This window comes from Petaurus breviceps, unplaced genomic scaffold (assembly GCF_028583685.1).
Source record: "Petaurus breviceps papuanus isolate PSGF00001 unplaced genomic scaffold, PetGlider_PUasm1.0 126, whole genome shotgun sequence".
Taxonomy (NCBI): Eukaryota; Metazoa; Chordata; class Mammalia; order Diprotodontia; family Petauridae; genus Petaurus; species Petaurus breviceps.
The window spans coordinates 3,344,346-3,351,890 of NW_027185655.1; the positions used below are offsets into that span (position 1 = coordinate 3,344,346).

The window sequence follows — 7,545 nt, forward strand, 5'->3', positions numbered from 1 at the left end:
CTATCTATCTATCTATCTATCTATCTATCTATCTATCTATCTATCTACCTACCTGGCTGTCTATCTACGTATCTCTGACAGTCTGTCTGTGTCTTTCTCAGTCTCTCAGATTTTGTGTCTCTTCCATCTCTCCCCCACATGTGTCTTTCTGTATTATTAGCTGTCTTTCTACTACTGTATCTCAGCCAGGTAGGTAATGCAGATGGACAATGAGGTGGCTTCAACATTCGACAAAAATAGGTGCTACTGATGGGTAGTGAATGGTTCTTATTACTTCTCCCCTGTCACTCTCCCAATCTATGAAACTGGGAGAGTATGACCAGCTTTATCAGGGGGTATTGTAAAAATGGTGCTAGGATTCTTCCAGTATCCCAACTGCAGTCATCTTTGCCCTGAAAATGAATCCTCCCTGAAACATATCAAATAATTGTACATTTGACATTTGTTGGAAGAACTCCAGGAAATCCATTTTACCTTTGGATAACATTAATTGTTCAGAACTTTTTCTTTCATTTTGTCTGTACTTGCCTCACTGAAACTTTGGCCCTTTTGGCTTCTGCTTCCTCATTTATGATTTCAAAGAACAAGTCTATTCTCTCTTCTATAGGACAATCCTTCAAATACTTGAAGAAAGCCATTATGATATCTTTTGGTCTTTGGCTCATGGCTAGAAGGGTCTTCATAAAGAGGTCCTCTAATCTAGAAAGACCTCTAATCCAGCATTTTCATTCGATAGCTGTGGAAACAGAGGTTTAGCTAGAAGAAGTCACTTGTCCAAGGTCACTTAGTACATACCAGAGCTGGGATATGAGCCCCAATCCTGATTCCAAATCCTGCCTTCTTCCTATTACACCAAGTGACCTCTTCCCCAGATCAGCCATTCACAGATTCTTCAGCTGAATCTCACATCATGAACTTTCTTGGGTTTTTAATATCCTGCTTGTTTTGCCCTCCTCTGGATGGTGTAACTTATCAATGTAGTTTCCAGAGTGAGATCCCCAGACCTGAACTCAGTACTACAGACATGGTCTGAATAGGACCATGTGCAAGAGGAACTATCACCTTCTTGATCTAGACACCATTCTTCTCTTGATAGAGGATGGGTACTACACTTGCTTTCCTGGAGGCAATATCACAAGATTGACACATAGAATAGCTGCTCTCTCCTCTTCCCCTACTGTATTCCCTTTAATTTTTTTCAGATTAATGACCATCTAATCAAGCCTCTCCTATCATGTGCTTTGTAATTTGATATTTTGAAGCCATGTAAGAATATATCTTCATTAAATGTCTTATTAAATTTAGTGCAATGTTCCAGCCTGTCAAACTATTTTTAGATTGTGACACTGTCATCCAATGTATTAGCTCTCCTTCTCAACTTCGCTTTGTCTGCAAATTTGAAAAACCTGTCATCTATGCATTTGTTCAAGTCATTGATAAATATGGCACAGGGCCAAGCAGAAATCCCTGGGGATACTCCCCAGGAGATTGCCTGCCAAGTTGAGATTAAGCCATTAATCATTATCCTTTGAGTTCCACCAGTTTCAGATCCAACAAACTCAACTAAAATTTAGCTAACTTTTTTCTGTCCCTTCTACAATAATACCATGGGAGATTTCATCCACATTTTCCCTGCAACCCCTGAAATCAAGGATATCTAAAGCATCCAGCTAATCTACCAGTTCCATAATTCTACATGAACTGTACTTGAAGCCATGCTGGATTTTTGTGATTGCTGCTTCCTTTTCTGCGTGTTCACTAGCCATCTTCCTAATATTTCATACTTGATGTCTGAAAGAGATCTAAGTCAAGTTAGAGGACCTTTCATGCAATGAGCACAATGCTGTGGATGTAGTTTTGCCTACATCTTAGCAGAACTTTTGATAAAATATCTCATACCACTTTTGTGGAGAAGATGGGGAGGTGTGGATTGGATAAAAATGCCATCAGATGAATTAAGAACTTATAAACTTCAGAACTGATGAATTCAGAAGGTTAGCCTTAAAGTGTCATTGTTAATAGTTTAATGTCAACATGGCAGGAGATCTTCAGGGGGAGTACCCCAGGGAACTGTACGTGATCCTGTGATGTTTTAACATATTAATCAATAACTTAAATCAAGGCACAGATGCCATGCTTATCAAACCTGCAGATGGCACAAAGCTGAGAAGAAATGCTAATCCACTGGGCAACAGAATCAGGGTCCAAAAGGATCTTGACAGGCAGAGAATTTGGCTGAATTTAATAAAATGAACTTCAATAGGAATGAATGTAAATTCTTGGATACCCAAAATCAGTCCCATAGATATAAGATGGAAGAGGCTTGGTTCGTTAGCAGTTGTTCTGTAAAGGATCTCGTTTTTTTAGTGAATTACAAGCTCAAAATGAGTTGGCAGTATGATGTATAGACTTGGGTGTTGGGGAATGGCTCCCAAGAATAGGGAGCTTGTAACTTCACTGTAATCCGCTGTTGTCACTTCTCACCAAGAATAAGGCATTCAGTTCTGGGTGCAATCATTTAGAGAGGACATTGACAGACTAGAGTGTGTCCAGAGGAGGGAAACCAGGGTTGGACAAAGGCCTTGAGTTTGTGGGATATGAAGATTAAAGGAACTAGTCATGTTTAATCTGGAGAAGATTCAGGGGACACGTGCTTTCTGTGTTCCACTGCTTGAAAGGCTGTCATGGGGAGAAGCCTTCCACTTGTTCTGTTTGTCTAAGGTGTGGATAGAGTGGAGGACCTGGAGTCAGGAAGACCCAAGTTCAAATCCTTTCCCAGACAGTTATTAGTCATGTGACCCTGGGCAAGTCACTTAAATCACTTTCAGCCTCATCTTTTAAATGGAGATAATAGCACCTAATTCGTATGGGTATTATAGGATCCAATGACATAGTATATGTAAAATACTTTGGAAACTTTAATATCCTACATAAATAGTTTTTTTATTGCTTGTTATTATTATCATTATTACAATTGTTATTGACCAGTTAGAAGTTACAAAGAGGCCAATTTAAGCTTGGTTTCATGAAAAGCTTTTTAACAATTAGTGTAGTTCCAAAGTGGAATGGCTTACCTCCAAGAAGTGGTGGGATCCCACTCTTTGGAAGTCTTCATGCAGAGACTGGATGACCATTTCTCAGCTGTATTATAATGAGGATTACTTCATGTATGGATTAGACTAGATGGCCAACCAACTCCAACTCTCAAATTCAGCTATTCCTTTCCAATATGAGCCCCTTGAGGGCTTCATCTTTCTTTGTATTGTTAGTGCTTAGCAGAGTATCTGGGCAGCTAGGTGGCACAGTGGATAGAGTACTGGGGCTGGAGTCAGGAAGACTCATCTTTCTGAGTTCGAATCTGACCTCAGGCACTTAGCTGTGTGACCCTGGGCAAGTCACTTAACCCTGTTTGCCTCAGTTTCCTCATCTGTAAAATTATGTGGAGAAGAAAATGGCAAACCGTTCCAGTATTTCTGGCAAGAAAACCATACATGAGGTGACAGAGAGTTGGACATGACTTGAACAGTAACAACAAAGCACAGCATCTGGAACATGATAAACTCTTAGTCAACAGTCCCTTTTCCTGATGAGCAGATAGAGTTTCTCATTACTTTCTATGGAGACAGGATGCTAGAGTAGAAAGTTACAAATCCTGGATGTAATTCATACTGGCCATGGGAACTTGGCAAATCATTTATTTTCTTATCCTCATTCATATATAAAAAATGAGTATGATACTTGTACAACCCACTTTATAAACTACACAATTATATGTCAATGCATTTTATCACCATCATCGTTGATAATATTGTTATTGACTTAAAAAATAAACCTTTAAATAAAATAAGCCTTTGTTGCTGCCTTTCAGATCTATGATTTACCAATTCTAAAAGGAAACTCATCCCTGGATATTTTTGTTTCTATCATGTACGCCAGTTGGCATGAATGCTTTTTATGATGGGACAGTGTTTATTCTTAATTAAGAGCCATTTTTGGTGCAGTGTTATTTCCACCAGGCAATTCATCTTTGAAGCTTTTGTCACTTACCAAACCTCTACCACAAAAGCCACATTTAATAGATACTTTTTCTGTTAGGAGGTTTTGGGGAGGAAATCCTTTACATGCAATGGAAAATGTGACATCTAGAGATGAATTTACGGTAAGCATGTGGGCTGTCTGGTGGTGTTCCTTCAGAATGTAAGTGGAGTTTGTGTGGAGCAGGAAACAGGAATTTTTGTTTCCAAGGTATGGAAAGAGCTCCTGTAAGTAGAAATTGACTTCTTGGGTATCTTTTTTTCCCAGAGTTGAGAATATGAACAGCTCTGATCCTCCATTTCACCCTCTGTCAAATTCACAGGACTTCCTGTGAAATTCTTCATCATCTGAAAATCCTGAAGAGTTTGGCATGTTCTTTACTAACCATTCCCTTCCTCCTCCCCTCCAAGAGTTGACATCCTCTCTATCCTCCTACCTCAAACATTGGTAGTGAGCCAAATCTATTTTAACGGAGAAGGGTTCTATTAGCTAGGTAACTAGATTTTGCAGGGGATTGGAGAACAATCCCAAGTATCATCTCTGAACTGTTGGTTGGCCTGTCCCTAAGTTTACATTTCTCAACTGAAACTTTCATTGTAGGGAGTAATCTGTTCATCTCTTGACATCCCCTTGAATTTGTTATTTTATAATTCTGTCTAGGATCAAATTATACTAAAAAGGGTCCTGCATGTAGAGTCAGAATACTGACATTGGCATTCTGGTTGTGCCATTTAGTAGCTGTCTGAGCATGACAAAATCACTTGATCTCTCTAAAACCTCATTTTACTCATCTGTAGACTGGGCAGAATAATACTTGTACTACCTGCATTACAAGGTGGTTGTGAAGAAGGTATTATTATCTACAAAGTGCTATGTAGGCCTGAGTTTTTGTGCCATCCAAGCCACAGGCAGGGCTGCCTATCAATCAATTGATCAATAAGTATTTTTTTTTTGTTTTTTAACATTCAAAGGCAGCAAGTATTTAATAAATACCTACTATATGCAGGGAAATTGCCAGGAATTGGAAATTCAAAAATAAAAACAAATAAAAATAATAAAACAACAACAAAAATAACTAAAAGAAAGAAAAACCCACAATTCATAAAAAAAAATTCAGCATCCTTTTTAGTAAGATTTTGAATTCCACATTTTTCTCCCTCCCTGCCCTCTCCTTTTCTTTTCCCCTCCTCCCCCTCCCCAATACAGCAAGCAATCTGACATATGTATACATGAAGAGTCATAATAAGCACATCTCCTCATTAACCATGTTGTGAAAGAAGAATCAGAACAAAAGGGAGAAACCATGAGAAAGAAAAAACAAAAAAGGTGAAAATAGTCCGCTTCGATCTGCACTCAGAATTCCATAGTTCTTTCTCTGCAGGTGGCTAGCATTTCCCCTTATGACTCTTTTGGAATTCTCTTTGTATAAAATTTCTCACTGTATTGTCATTATAAGCTCCATAAGGACATTGGATGAGAAGAGTCAAGTCTATCAAAGTTGGTTGTTGCACGATGTTGCTATTACTGTGTTCAATGTTCTCCTGGCTCCACTCACTCCACTCAGCATGAGTTCATGCAAGTCTTTCCAGGTCCTTCTGAAATCCACCTGCCCATCATTTCTCATAGCACAATAATATTCTATTACATTCATTCAACAACTATTTATTAAGCACCTACTGTGTTCTAGGCGCTGTTCAAGGCCCTATTCAAGCCCCACCCTTAAGGAGGTTACATTCTATCCAGAGAGACAATAAGGAAGTATATGGTATTTGGATAATAAATATAGAGAACACATACAAATAAATACAAAGTAGTTAAATGAAAAGTTGTTTAGGAGAGAGGACAGTAGTAGTTGGGGGATCAGAAAAAAGCTTCATGGGGGTACAAGAGGCAGAGTAATCCAGAATGGGGGACCAGCAATGCAAAGACATGAAGACAGAACATGGAGTGTCATGTTTGAAGAACAGAGTTGGCCAGTCTGATTGGATTGTAGAGTGAAGAAGGTAGAGTAATATCCAATAAAACTGGAAAGGCAGGTTGGGGTCAATCACAAAGGGCTTTAAAAGGTAATTTTGCTGTTGTTCAGTCATGTCTGACTCCTCCCAAAGATACTGGAGTGGTTTGCCATTTCCCTCTCCATCTCATTTTACAGATGAGGAAACTGAGGCAAACAGGGTTAAGTGACTTGCCTAGGGTCATACAGCTAGTAAATGTTTGATGCCAGATTTGAACCCAGGTTGATGAGCATTCCTAATCCCAGGCCCAGTCTTCTATCCATGAAGCCACCTAGTTGCCCCAGCTAGGTTTAAAAGTTAAACAGAGAAGTTAATATTTGATTCTAGAGGCAATAGGGAGCCATTAGAGTTGACCGAATAGGGGAGTGATGGGCATTTTTAACATGGTTTAAGAAAAATCACATTGGCAGGTTTCTGGAGAATGAATTGGAGTAGGGAGAGATCTGAGGCAGGGGGACAAATCAGGAGGTTATTGCAGTAATCTAGGTGAGAGGTAATGAGAGATTGAATTGAGGTGGTAGCTGTTTGAATAGAAAAAAGTCATACGTGAGAGATGATGGGGGGGGGCAGAAATGTCAAGATTTGGCAAATGGTTAGATATGGTGGGATAAGGGGAGTGAGGATTTCAATTCATTAAATGTTTATTAAATGCCTAGGATGTGTCAGGCACTGTGTTAAGTGTTGGGGATAAAAAGAGGCAAAAGAAGTCCCTGCCTTTATGGAGCTAACAGTCTAATGGGGAAAAATGCCAAGGTTACAAATCTCAGAGACAGGAATAACAGTGGTGACTTTGATAGAAATAGAAAGTTTGGAAGGCAAATGGTGTGGTGGAAGTAATATGCCATGCCCCCCAAGTTAAATTGGTGTAATTTTTCCTTATAATGTGTTGACACTACACTTGACATTTAATTGGTTCCATGGACTAAAACTTGGGTCATTGAGGTAGCTTCCTGGCTGCCTGGGTACAAAACATCCAGATCATGAGGGGTAGAAGTTCCTCCCTCTGGCTTGTGACCACAGACCAGCAGTAGAAACCACAGTGGGAAGCAATGTCCAGCTGAACCAATGCTTTAACCCAGAGGAATATCCTTTCCTTGCTCTGAATGCCTTTCCCTTTTTATGACCGAGAAAACTTCTTTTTATTAACTGTTAGATGGACTATGAGTGTCTTATTTCATTTATATTTTAGACCTAAATTGCCAGGGGACCCAAATCAGTCAGATCCAGTCCATGACAGGTAGATTTGTGAGAAAAAATAATGAGTTGTTTTGGACATATTGAGTTGGAAATATCTCTGGGATATCCAGTTTAAGATTTCCAAGTGGCGATTAGTAGTGAGGAATTGAAACTCAGGGGAGAATAAAGCTACATACATACATTTTTGAGTCACCTGTATATGTGGGCATAATTAAAACCATGGAATCCCAGAGAGAAAGGGAGAGGAGAGAGGGAGAGGGAGAGGGGAGAGAGAGAGAGAGAGAGAGAGAGAGAGAGA

The 7,545-nt window shown here is 39.4% G+C and overlaps 1 protein-coding gene across 5 annotated transcripts in view; it reads left to right on the forward strand.

The window, feature by feature from the left end:
- SLC4A4 (solute carrier family 4 member 4) overlaps positions 1-7,545 on the forward strand; it is a 419,170-nt gene that overhangs the window by 100,650 nt on the left and 310,975 nt on the right. The window lies entirely within an intron of this gene.